At 38.3% G+C, this 13,187-nt stretch overlaps 1 protein-coding gene across 5 annotated transcripts in view; it reads right to left on the reverse strand.

Moving 5' to 3' along the window:
* LOC102049734 (ATP-dependent translocase ABCB1) overlaps positions 1 to 8,038 on the reverse strand; it is a 53,574-nt gene extending 45,536 nt beyond the window's left edge. For 2 of the 5 annotated variants that reach the window (XM_055708570.1, XM_055708569.1), the window contains exon 1: positions 7,843 to 8,037. The gene's annotated coding sequence lies outside the window, so the exon portion shown is untranslated. Of the gene's footprint in view, positions 1 to 7,842 lie in introns of all 5 variants that reach the window. The other 3 variants (XM_005432139.4, XM_027800248.2, XR_008731957.1) reach the window with 2 other exon arrangements.
* Positions 8,039 to 13,187: the final 5,149 nt, after the last annotated feature.

The following is a 13,187-nucleotide window of genomic DNA, read 5'->3' on the forward strand; positions in this document are numbered from 1 at the left end:
TTTCAACTGTTACCTGCAACTCTGCCACCTGATGTAACAGATCATCGTTGTGGCACACCTTATGCAGGTACTTACTTTTTCTCCAGGAGAAGGGCCTGGGCACTCGTTGCAACCTACCACCTGATGTCTCCTTCCTTAGCAGTTCTATCTGGGTGGAAGCATCAGACATCACAGGAGGTTTCTCCTGGAGCACTTCCCTGGACCTACAAGCAGGTAGCCAACTGCCACATCCTGCCCTGCTGGCAGCACTCCCCAGGGCCATTTAAATCTGCCACGGTCACTCGGTGTGCCTCACCAGCTGAGACTGACTCTGTTTGGACACCTTTTGCCATGCACAAAAAGCCTTTGTAAGCTGAGTAGACGCAACTCAAAAGTATTCAGCAGTTACTGATTAGTTACTACACACAAAAGATAACCTGAATTAATGAATACTAAATTGAGTGTTAGTATGCTCAGTGCCCTGAATAAGAAACAGAAAAAGTCTTTGCTGGCCAGGAAGTTCTCAGTGAGGTGAGGTAGGGCTGGTTTCTACTGCCCTTGGAATAGATCCTCAGCGTGACTCAATTGTCACCTTCTAAATCCCTTCTTTTTCCTTAGGATTTTATTCCTTTTCCTATACTAAGCCATCTTTAGTCCAGGTTTAGTCCAGGGACTGTCAACAGCTGCAGCTGGTGGCAGAGAGGACAAAAGAGTTCAGGAAGAAGCAAACACACTTACACCGCTCCTAAGCAAGATACATTTATCTAAGCTTACTACAATTGTCAGGCTCCCTGCAGACTGGTTTTTTTCACCAGGTATCATTTGTATTTACTGCTTCCAGTTCCTGGGTACAAGATAAGATTTTACAGAGTGTTAACCAGCTACTGATAAATACACAATAGCTAGTATTTCTTAAGAATAAAGGAATTTTCCCTCAGAATAATTTGTTTATTCTAGGAAAAAAAATATGGAGCCTGGCTTATATTTGAAAAAAAGTTTTCTTCAGAGACCCAGAAATGCTCAAGAGTCATAACTTATTCTGGTATCTTGTCTGCAAGAATTATGATAAATCTGTTCTCAGACTATCAAACATCAACTATTTTGCAAGCCACAGGCTCTCAAGTCACTAATGAGTACAATTCAAGTTGCCTCATCATTGGCCAAACAGCTGCATAGCACTTAAATTTCAGCTTTTGATAGCTGAACTGCTTTATCGTACATATTTCAAGCTTTTTAAAGCATAGAGAATTTGTCCTCCCAAGTCGGTAGAACATTCTCACTGACAGCTCTGCTATGTAAAAATCTAAACGAGTGCCAGTCCTAGAAAGACTCAAAAAAAAAAAAAAAGTTTCCTGTCTATCTTCACAGCAATGACTTTATATACTTATTAAGCAGCCATCATAGGGTACAGTGTTATAGCGCTTGATATAATTTTGTTAATATCTATGCTACAATTATATTATTATTTTACTTAAACTTATACCAGTATTCTAAACCAAAACTAGTTTCTCACCCGTTAGAAATACCATTTTTCTCTGGTCTTTCTTTTCAGTCAGAACTACTTCAGTTCTGACAAGCTGGCATATCATAAGATCATTAAAACATATTTTGATTGCAACAAAGCTTATTGGTCTACTCCCAAATATTATCCATATAAAGGGAAAAACAAGCTTTTCCCATGTTTCCCACTGAAACTTTAATTTAGTAGACTCTGCCTTGCAAATTAAAATTTCATCTTTTTACTTATTTCTTACTTATTTCTAAGCATAAAATTTGTATAAAAGTGACATACCAGCAGTATGACCAATGAAATATAAGAAGTGCTAAGCATGGCCAAACTCATAGGCTAATATTAGTAAACAGAGACTTCCTGCCCAATAAACAGTAGAGAGAACGAACACAAAGTATTTAACTAATCAGCAAGCCTCAGGAGTCTTTCCCAACACTTACTCCCCTTCCCTTCATGGACTGTGAAATCACAAAATGGTTTCTTGTCTACTTCCCAGACAGAACGGGACACGAAGGCTGGAGGTCAGAGACAGAAGGACTGGGGGGTGACTCCACAAAAAGACAATGTTCACAGGGACTCTTGAACCACAAGGCTTAGGATAGTGTTCCAGCACCATCAGAGAAAATTGAAGGAACACAGTGATCTCTGCTCGTATCCCAATTTCTTCACCCTTTGCACTCTAGATTTCTTTCTCAACTTCAACCAACTCAGCCTTGAGTCACTACCTCTGCTCAGTTTTCATTCTGTTTGCACACAATGACACATGACCCTGTGTGAAAGTCATGAGAAAAAATGTAATTCCTTGATTGCTTTTTACAGTTAACAACAAATAATGAATGACTAACAGCTCATCCTGACTGAATAAAGTGTTCAGAGCAGCCCTGTTTTCCATGTCGCTGTTCACTGTGAGCAAGTGATTTTGTTAGTATAGAACAATGTTCAAGGAAGCAACTTTAATCAGCTCATTTAAGCACTTAGTCAAACTGTAAGAAAAGGTCTATATCCCTTGCATTCAGTGTCTGTGCCTGGCACAGTGGGAATGCTGTTCCAGTAGAAGTTAGAGATCCTAAGGATCCACAGGTTGCCCCTGTGGGCAAGGTATGCTTATTTAATATCACAGGGATTCCTCGGTGGGAGCATCCTCTGGAGTTCCTTGTATAGTCAGTACTATGAAGTAGAACTGAATTTAGATAACGGATCTGTTTTAAACTACCCCTGGCGAGTATCTATGGGACTTGGTGGCATGCAAAGCCTTTTATCTGACTACTAGAGGAAGTGATCTGGTAGTGATTCCACATCATGGGCCATTTGCAGAAGACATTAAAGCATTTTCCATGGTGTCTAGGGACAGATATATTGCTAGGTTGTCCCACATCTTTAAGACAGACTATTTCTGCAGTGGTCACTCATGGGGCAATCAGTTCATGAAGCGGTCCATTGAGTTGACAGTTATAAGCAGGTGTGACCAGAACACCACCAAGTCCTATAACCAAAACTCATTCCATGGCATGATGCACATGAGTGAGAACATACCTGCCTAGTTTATTTATGTCACATCTTGGTAACATATTAGTACAGAAAGGTGCCTATTACTGTATGTGACAGGAACAGGAAGAATTTCTCATACACCAATTCAATAGTCCAAATCTAATGTGTATGTGAAATATATGTTTACAAGAACAAAAATTATTTGAAATGTGGTACACTTCACCTTGTCCCAAATATATCTGACAAATTCTCTTTTGGAATACTGGTGTGGTGGGTCACTTCACAGGACACAATTACTTTCCTAATTGATTTTCACCCATATTTATATTTCAAGTAGGCTGAACTATTTAAGAGTGGTAGATCTTTCAGGAAAAGAATACATACATGCCTCTGTAAGGTCTAAAAATGAAGATAAGTCTATTGTGTCATGAGTGCATGTATGGTCTTTTCATATACTGGGGGTTAGATTGGGTGATCACACTTAATTTGTTACAGTTCACCTTGTTCCAGTGAAATCTGGCACCCACCCTGACAATTTTATTTGGTTCCCAAGAGATTGAAGACAGGCAGGCAGAATAATGCTTACTCCAGGATCACACAGTAAGATAATCCCAATAAACATTTTAACCCCAAGATTAGGTAGAAGTTATTATTCTGTTTCTTTTTAGGTGCTGCTACTATGGTAGCATTGAAAGCATCTTTTGTGCTAGCATGGTATTTGTAGTAGCTATTCTAATAATAGCTACTGGGTAAAACTGAGTACACTGATCTCCTCCCAACAGATCACATTGGATACAGATAAGGACTTGGTTGGTATGCCATATTAGATGACTCATACATTAATGTTAAACCCTGATAGGAAATAGAAGAAAGCAATAATGACATTGTTCACCCATGAAAATCCCCTTTCTTCTTCACATATATTCATATCAATATATGGAAAAAGAGGGGTGAATAACAGAAAAAATGTATATTTATCTTCTATACAAGCAAAATACGAGTAGAAAAAATGGCAAATGTTACCAAAACCCTCTGTTCTGCATCAACTTTGATCTAGATGATAATAAAAACAGTCAGACTTTTGTCTTTCTTTTGATCTGGGTATATAATACCCGTCTAGGGCATTGAAGAGTAGGTTCTCTGCTTTTGATTGCTGGGTTTACCTTATAGTTTTTGCAGTGAACCATTTAGTAACTTGAGGGAAAACCTTGAAAGCTATACTGTACAGATGGATTTCTGTACACTCAGAGAGCCCTTATACTTCAATAGCAGTCACCCAGGACACAACTATCATATATACATAATGAATATGCTAACATTTATCTATCCAGAATAAAACAGGGATATATGGGAAACTCAGCCCACAACTATACTAAAAATTCATGTTCATGTGAAAACAAAATAGGTTTTTATGATCCAGTTATGCAGTTACAACCAAAACAGTGGCAAAAATAGTACTCATAGCACTGGCTACTCCTGCTTGGTCACATTGCTCCTAAAACTCGGGACATTGTAACAATAGCAACTGACTTGACTGCAGAGCAAGCAGGAGTAATTGCTTAAACCTTGAGGCCACTGAATTCAGAACTTGCAAAATGGGACTTTGGGGCCTGAAGGATTAGCTTTCCTTAACTAGTAAAGATTGCACAGCCTTTAAAACACTACCTCAGAGTAGAATATGGTTATCAGCTACATTGCAGGAAGATTCTACTCTAAGAAATTTAGTAGGTGGATGTTTCAGAACAGTTATCTGAGCACTGAAAGGAGATTTGGCTTGCAAGTTGTTCCATCTAGAAGAATGCTTTGAGAATGTACAATCATATGAATCCTGGAAAAACTGTTGGGATTGGGGAAGTATCTGAGTTAATAGAACCACAGTGCCTTTCAAATAGCAGTGGTACAAGGACTAAGCAACAAAGATTAATTCTGGGATCTGTGAATCAAGCAGAAGCACAACAGGAGCAGCTGCAAATTCAGCTTCAACAAACGGACAAGGTAATGAAGGTAAGAAGGAATGCAAAGAAATCTCAGTCCTGTGGATCTGACAGGAAGTCTGCACATACTGTAATTTTCAGAAATATGGTCATAAAGAACACATAGCCTCCATTTAAAAATAAAGATCAAAAGGAACCGAAAAGGGAAAAGAGCCCTCTGTGAGTTTAGCGCTTCATGTAAAAACAGGTGGTAACAGTAACTGCAAAAGACCCTTGGAAAATGTGATAAAAAGCTTCCTTTAAGGAACACTAATGGGACTGCAGGAAAGCAATATGGTAAAATTTGAGGAAAATAGGCAAAGATATAAGAAAACAGGATAGAATCCATAAATTCCTTGCTGGCTTGTTTTGTCAATCCAAAGAAAAAAAAGACAAGGAGGAAGGAACAAAACCTACAGAACATAAGAGGTCCCTCTCAGTGAAGCCATCGATCATCATCTCTTTCTCTCGATAACAAAGACTAGGCTACCTGCCCCCATCTAGTGGTAAAATTCCAGTATAACGAATGCAAATAGCCAGTGACAATATTAGTACTGGGTGGTCAGGGAAAGAACATTCACCACCACTAGCGCCATGGTGTGAATTGATACCATAGTGTCAATAAATACTCATCAATGAATACCTGTTCCAGCTGGAACTCAATAAAGTGGAAAAAAGATAAAATTTGTATTATATGCATGAATAAAGGATGGTCAAGCAACTTTTAAGATACCTGCCTGCAGTTAAATAGCTGTCAAGTTCAGGAGTTTCTTTTGAGTATAGGAATGGGAGGATCCCTCTTACAAACAGCAGGGAATTATTGGCACAGCTTTACTGAAACAAAATGGATTAGCTGCAGATTTTGCTACGGATGTTTGTGAATTGGGACCGAACAGTGGGAGGTGAGGGTGGAGTGATTCCTGCAAGTCATTGATGCTTTGTTACTAAGAATCCGGAGGAAGCAAAAACAGTGGATATTTGGGTAACAGAATTTCCTCAAGTTTCGTGTGTCTAAGATAAAATGTGAAAAAATAGCAATTGTGTATTAATTGAAGGTCTAGATTCTCCTTCCCAAAAATAATATCAACACCCACAAGAACCAGAGGAAGGACTCCAACCCACCATCAACAATTTTACTGGAAAGCAAGGTCCTAGTACAGAGACCTGTAACTTAAACATCCCATTTTTTCCAGGGTTAAAAGCAAGGGCAAAAGCCTAAAAGTGGATTTTTAACACTTAAATAGGGTAGGCACCTCTGAGGTTGTTGTTGTTGGAAACATACCTGAAATTCTTGTAGCACTAAGCAGAATATCTCACTGATTTTTTTTGTTACTGACTTAGCCAATGCTTTCTTTGCAATTCCACTAGCAAAGCAAAACTGGTAGAAACAAGCATTTACTTATGAGGGAAAGCAATATTGTTTTATCCATATAAATCAATTCTTTCAGATCAAATGTATCAAATGGTGATGAAATTACCATCAAAATGTGTCCTGTCATATCATACATCAATGATGTGTTAGTATGTTGAAAAAAGAACTGAAAATCCAGGAATACACATAGTATCTTTTAGGCTGGAAATTACCTTTAAGATCATCAAGTCCAACTGTTAGCTCAGGACTGCCGAGTCTACCACTGAACCATGTCCCTAAGCACCACATCTATATGTTTTTTTAAATGCTTCCAAGGGTGGTGATTCCACCACGTCAGTGGGCAGCCTGTTCCAATGCTTGACCACCCTTTCAGTGAAGAAATTTTTCCTAACAGCCAATCTTAACCTCCACTGGTGTAACTTAAGGCCGTTTCCTCTTGTCCTATTGTTTGTTACATGGGAGAAGAGACCAACACCCACCTTGCTATAACTTCCTTTCAGGTAGTTGTAGAGAGCGGTAAGGTCCCTCCTTAAGCCTCCTACTCCACTCTGGGCTAAAAACCCCCAGATCCCTCAGCTGCTCCTCATAAGCCTTGTGCTCCAGACCCTTCACCAGATTTCTTGCCCTTCTCTGGACATGCTCCAACATTTCAACGACCCTCAAAGCGAGGGGCCCAAAACTGAACACAGTTCAGTTTGGTGCAGCCTCACCAGTGCTGAGCACAGGGGGACAATCACTTCCATTGTCCTGCTGGCCACACTATATTGGATAAATGCCTAAGTAGTAATCAGCATTATTCAAAACACAGGTTTTAAAGCTAATCATGACAGAACTCACTTGATACAATCTGAAGTGAAATATTCAGAAGGAGTTTTAGGTCAAAAAGGGAGGGTGATGCTGGGATCACCAAAGGATAAAACTATGATAGTCCATGACTCCCCACAGCAAAACCTGTGTTAGATTCACTTTTGGAATTGCTTACATTTTTGTGAGAATGTGCACTCGCAGAAATCGGTAAACCACTAATCACATTAGTGAAAAAAATCTCACAAACCAGAACAGGAAGAATAGAAAGAAGCAAAACTGCACTAGTTCAAACAGTGGCCATCCGATAACCAGATTCCTGTAAGCTCTTTCATGTTCAGCTGGCCACTACTGATCTAGACCTTGGGACTCTGCTGTTTCAGGAACACAGAAATAAAATAAAAATTCCAGACTTTGCTTTGAGAATCTTAAGATCAGAGGGAAAGAACTCTATTCCATATAAAAAACCATGTTTAGCATTAGCATAGGCAATGAGCATTGGGAACACATCATTAGAGCCATTTTGCAGTAGTACATATCACACACCACTGAAGTATATAATCACTGGAAGAGTACAGATTGGATATGTATGGAACCCTAGGTTAGCTGGAGGGACATTGGCTTTTATAAACTAAGAGATTTCTGTAGAAGACAAGATTTTATCATCAGCTTTATATGGTTTTCAACCACTGAAGCAGAACATAAACGCCCTTTACCTGTTTATGTGTCTCTCGCCAGATAAAAGCTCTGTTGCTGACTTCGTGACACAGGATATTCAGTGTGGTTCACAGCTAGGTCCAGTTTTTAATCAAAAGGATGGAAAATCCTCAATTAGATATGCTGCAACACCTGTGAAAAATAAAAAGAGCTATCTGCCTTCACTCTGCATGATCAGTACAGCTACAAGCTCTGCCGACGATGTTAGAAGAGGAACCTACAGGAAATGATCTGGCTTTATAAATAGTTTTAGGCCGGATAGATCAAGCTTTAACTGTTTGGCTACCAACGTGGAACAAAGATGACCTACAAACACTGAATGGAAATCTGGTAGTCTATCAAACATGGAAAGGAAATCCTGAACATAGCATGCAAGTCATGTAAAAGCATAACAAAAGGAAAAATTCAGAAGCAACAGTATTTTAATAGTCAAACAGATGCCTTTGCCAAGGTTGTGGTGGTCCCAGTAAACTTAACATTTGAAGAAACACCCATTTTGAAAACAAAACAAAGAAAATCATATAAAGCAAGGTATCAAAGATCTAGCCACTATTACAGCACAGAAATGAGGAAACAGAGGGGCAATTACTATAGAAGCTAGTAAACAGATGCAGCATAGAGAGCATAGTGTGGCCAGATAATAAACACTTGTAGATCAAAAGGACTATATACACTTCAAGTAGATTTGTTTCAATAGGTGCATTAACACAATCATGTAGGAGTTGCCTGAATGCAAAAGAGAGTATTAGAAGACAGCTAGCTGACCAAACATGAAGAAGATGGGTGCATAATTGCCTAACTTGTGCTGTGAATAGCCTCACTAAGAGAAAAACAACATTAAAACATTAGAGAATACATGAACCACAGGCTAGGATACAAACAGACTACACTAAACCATGTGTAGTCCCACCTACCATGCAAAATGAGATTAAACATTGTAGGCTAATACTAGATCCACTGAAAAAATGAGTTGAGGTAGTTCCAGTAAAAGCTACAGCTAAGTCTACCAGAGTGCAACCATTTAACATATTTTCCAGATGGGATTTAAACTAATAAATTAATTTGGAGCCAGGAAAATATTTTCAAGGGCAAACCATCATGGAATTACATGGAAGCCTGGGAAGAAAGGTTCCACATTGCTGGGAACTCCCAGTTCAAGGTGAATTGAATGCTGCAACAGGGCTATAAAAATAGCACTGGGCAAAACATTGAAAAATTACAGAAAAGCTTGGTTTTTCACATCATGATATGCTATCCTGTGAGCCACAACAGCTTCTCAAAAGCTCACGTGATTTAGAGCTCTCCCTGGGAGAAAAAAAAAAGACTGCCTAATGTTTTAACTGAAGAATGGATACAGACCCTATCTAAACACTGGAAAGAGATTAATGTTGTTATGGCAACTCAACTGGGAAGGAATGCTCAGTGCATGTATAAACAAACAGGAACAAACCACTACTCTGCAGAATGGCAAGGAGGATGGAAAGTAATGTTCCATATTTTCCACTCAAGTTTAGTCTAAACTGTAAATGGGATGGACTAGCCCCAATTGTGAATAAAGCAGGACCTTACGCATATCGATTAAAACTCCAGGATGGAAAAATGTCTAAGTAGTTCCAGTTTCAATTTTAATCATGGGAAGGTAAATAAGTTAACACAAAGCAAGAATGTTATGTTATAGATATTGTTATTAAAATTTAACAGTGAGTAAGGCATATGGGAAATCTCACCAGAATCATTGCCAGCAGAAAGACTATTAAAAGAAGCAGCAAAAATTAACGGCTTGTCTTTGTCTGAGTGAAGTTGGCATATTTTTATTAATAAATTAAGTTAGGTTCAAAATTATGAATATTTGGGGAGCAGCAAGCACCCTTCTTGTTGATAACAGACCCTACCTCTAGTGGCAATGAAAAGCTCTTTTGTGACAAAGTTCATGAAAACTTTGGATAAATGTCTCTACCTCTTTAAGATTATGGCAGACAAGTGTGAAGGCTAAACTATAGCATCTGTGATTCATGACACCAAAAATAATTTTATGATTTTAACAAATGTCTCTAAGGGAATGTGTTATGGGGGCTTGATGCAGCATACAAATTTAACTTGCATATTTTATTTCTATTTACTTGGCTAAAACAGCCACACCAACTGAAACACTAGTGGAAAACACCAGATACGGTTAAACCAAGTGTGAAAGCCAGAAGCCAAGTAGAAACTGAAACAAAGAAGGTCAAACATGTTCAGTTCAGAGTTTTGTTGTTGCTGTTTAACTTTTTAAACCAAAGATTCCAGCTGACAGACAAGTCACAGTTTTTGGAATACAAGATACGATTCAGTGGCAGCAAATTAATAGAGTGCATAATACTGTGAGCAAAGCATTTACTTCGACTTTTCCAAAGCAGAACAGATATACTCCTTTTATTAAAGGGACATTCACAACACTGACCCAGAAATGGATTCCGTATGACTGAGTACAACATATGAAGATGGTTTAGGGGTACTATTTCAGAAGGAGTAGAAGTTGCAACCAGAATTCTGGACACTCATGTAGAAACTTTGACTAGTAAGTTATCAAAAATCAGGACATATATGCAACATTCAAAACTCACGAAGTAAATATAAAAATACATCTTTGAATGTTATTTACCTGAGATTTAACATTGTCATATACAAATAAAAATATGGATAGAAGTAGCAAAAATGTTAGTTTTATAGAAAGAAAAGTACTGGAACTAGGAAGTTGTATGAACATTGTTAAACTACTAATAGCGTAGTAGATTCTGTAAACAATCACCAACACACAAGTTATGGGACAGTCAGTGTGTAGGATGGCCAAAGTTTCAACCATTAAAATGGGATAGAACTGTGATTTCAGGAGAAATGAAGGCCAAGATACTATACAGGAGGTATAGAGATGATTGTAGAACAGCACATGCACAATCCACATTGCTGTTATCTGAAGAGATCTATCAGTCACTGCACAGAAGCTAAGCAGCATTACTGGTGGTATATTAAGAATGCAGAAAGGCACTGTAAGAAATGGGTCTATAGCCACTGAGGCCTGTCATGTAGGAATGCAGTCTGAAGAAGCCCTCCCCCCCCCCCAATATAAACAGAATACTGCTCCTCCAATAGCAGTAACTACTTGTAAGTGGAGCCAATTAGCAGTTAATGATCCTAGGTTCTATGACACCAGATATGGATACACGTTATTGTTTCTGTGTCTGTTTCAGTAGGAATTGCCAGAAAACCATGCTCCATGTAGGGAAATAAGCATATAATAAAATATAAGAAGAAATAAGAACTGTAACACCCAGAACACCACCAACCTGGGACTAATTTGAAATCTTTGTAACAAAAATGTTAAGGCATCACAGCGAATAGAGCAAGTAGGTAAAAAAATTTTATGAATACACACCAAGCAGTGAAAGGACATATCACTTTGGAGAATCAACAGCCATTAAGATCAGGAACAGATGCAGAAACCCTGATTCTACCACAATATTTTTAGAGGATAGTCAAGTACTGGTACAAGAATGATGTGTTATTTTAACCATAAATCATCACCTGTGTATTAACTAGCTGTCTTTTTGTTACAGCTCATAGCATGTCTTGTAGTGTGTGACAGAAGTTCCTGGGGCTAATCTGTAGTTAAACAATTGCAAAAAACCTACACTGATTTTTCAAGAAAACCACGAAACAAGGCTAGAGCAGGGTAGCACTCAACCTTCTTGCTCTGAGGCAGTACCTAGCCCTGAGCCAGCAGAGCTTGAGACTGGGTTCAGAATAGAGGCATAGGGAACAGAGTTTCCATCCCATCATTGACAGGAAGCATACCATGGAAATAGGCTTCTACAAGTAGAAGTATACTAAGCACAATATAATCAATATTTGCTTGCCTTGATCCCAGACATAAGCACACTAAAACAGCAAACCCAGCAATAAAATACAAGCATTTTGTAACACAGCTAATTATACGAATAATGTGGAACCACAAAGGGACAAAGACTTTGGATATAGTTTCACAAAAAAAAGATTCAGAAAAATATATGCTAGTAACAAAACCTGGAAAATAAGAATGAAGGCTGCAGAATAAGCAGGAAAGAAGCCTGGCAAAATCAGAGCAAGTTCTAGTCCTGAAAGTAAAAGGTTAACTATTGGCAGTAGATGAGATCCTCTGCTTGTTTTGATTGGGAAGGGGTGAGGAACATTAAAACATCAAGGATGACCATGGAAGAGTGGGGAGAAAAGTCATCCACTTCAGTTCTGTCCTTACTGAAGGGCTCTTGAGCCTGGCCACCTCAACATCAGCAATTCAGGCCCTCAAGAACCACAGCAATCAACACAGCATACACATCAGTTGCAAAAAGGGATATACTGTTCCTGGATGTATAGGAAAATTATATATCAAGGTTTGACTTGCACATCTGTGAACTGAAAAGATCTTAACATATTTTTATCATCTACCTACCTGATCAAATGAGGCCACCAAGTGGCAATGTAAATATTCAAAATCACAAAGGAAAAATGTAATACTTTTTAATAACATAAGAACTTTAGAATATGCAAGAAGAATAGTCAAAATAAACAAACATTGTTTATATTTATGTGCCCTGACAATCTCATTTATCATTTGCAAGCACGGATTTCAAAAGCTGTCTTCCATTGTTTAAGCCACAATGCCTTCAAATATCGCTTTCCTAATCATTTCAGACAAGCAATCTTAAACTGACTTGCACTAAGTTTTAAAATCATAGATTGAATCCTATCCTAAATCACAAGCATGCATCATCTTTCAGTGTCTACTTTTTCTTGGCCAACTCTACTATCATGATGTCTTCTTGTAGAATTCGGGTATTGTTCCTGTTCTCCTTCTGTTCGTGACTGTCACTCAAGTATGCTATAAAAAGGCCTATGGTACTCTCCTTTCCTCAATTCCTTGCACTCCCTCCACAGAATTAAGTATCAGCAGAATGCCAAAACAGAAGGTGGATGGAATTCCATCTTCTAAAACACCCTCAAAACTTTTCTTTTAAAGCATCCTGTTTTCCTAAAGATTTCTTTAAGACTTAAAGATAAGCAATAATGCTGAAGTGCAAGGTCTACAAATAATTTGACAAATGTACTGATTCTGAGAATTCATTCAAGACAGATTGATTTGAAAAAGTGTAACTAGAACTCCAAATGGTACCTAGCAGGTACTGTACCATCAGTACAATGAGATCGGTAAATCAATATCACAGATATGCAGAGGATGCTGGCAAAAAAACCCCAAAAAATCCCAACAACCCACAACAAAACAAAAAAAGCTAAAAACCCTTCATAACAAACCATGAACTTTAAAACAGCA

This window comes from Falco cherrug, chromosome 4 (assembly GCF_023634085.1).
Source record: "Falco cherrug isolate bFalChe1 chromosome 4, bFalChe1.pri, whole genome shotgun sequence".
Lineage (NCBI taxonomy): Eukaryota > Metazoa > Chordata > Aves > Falconiformes > Falconidae > Falco > Falco cherrug.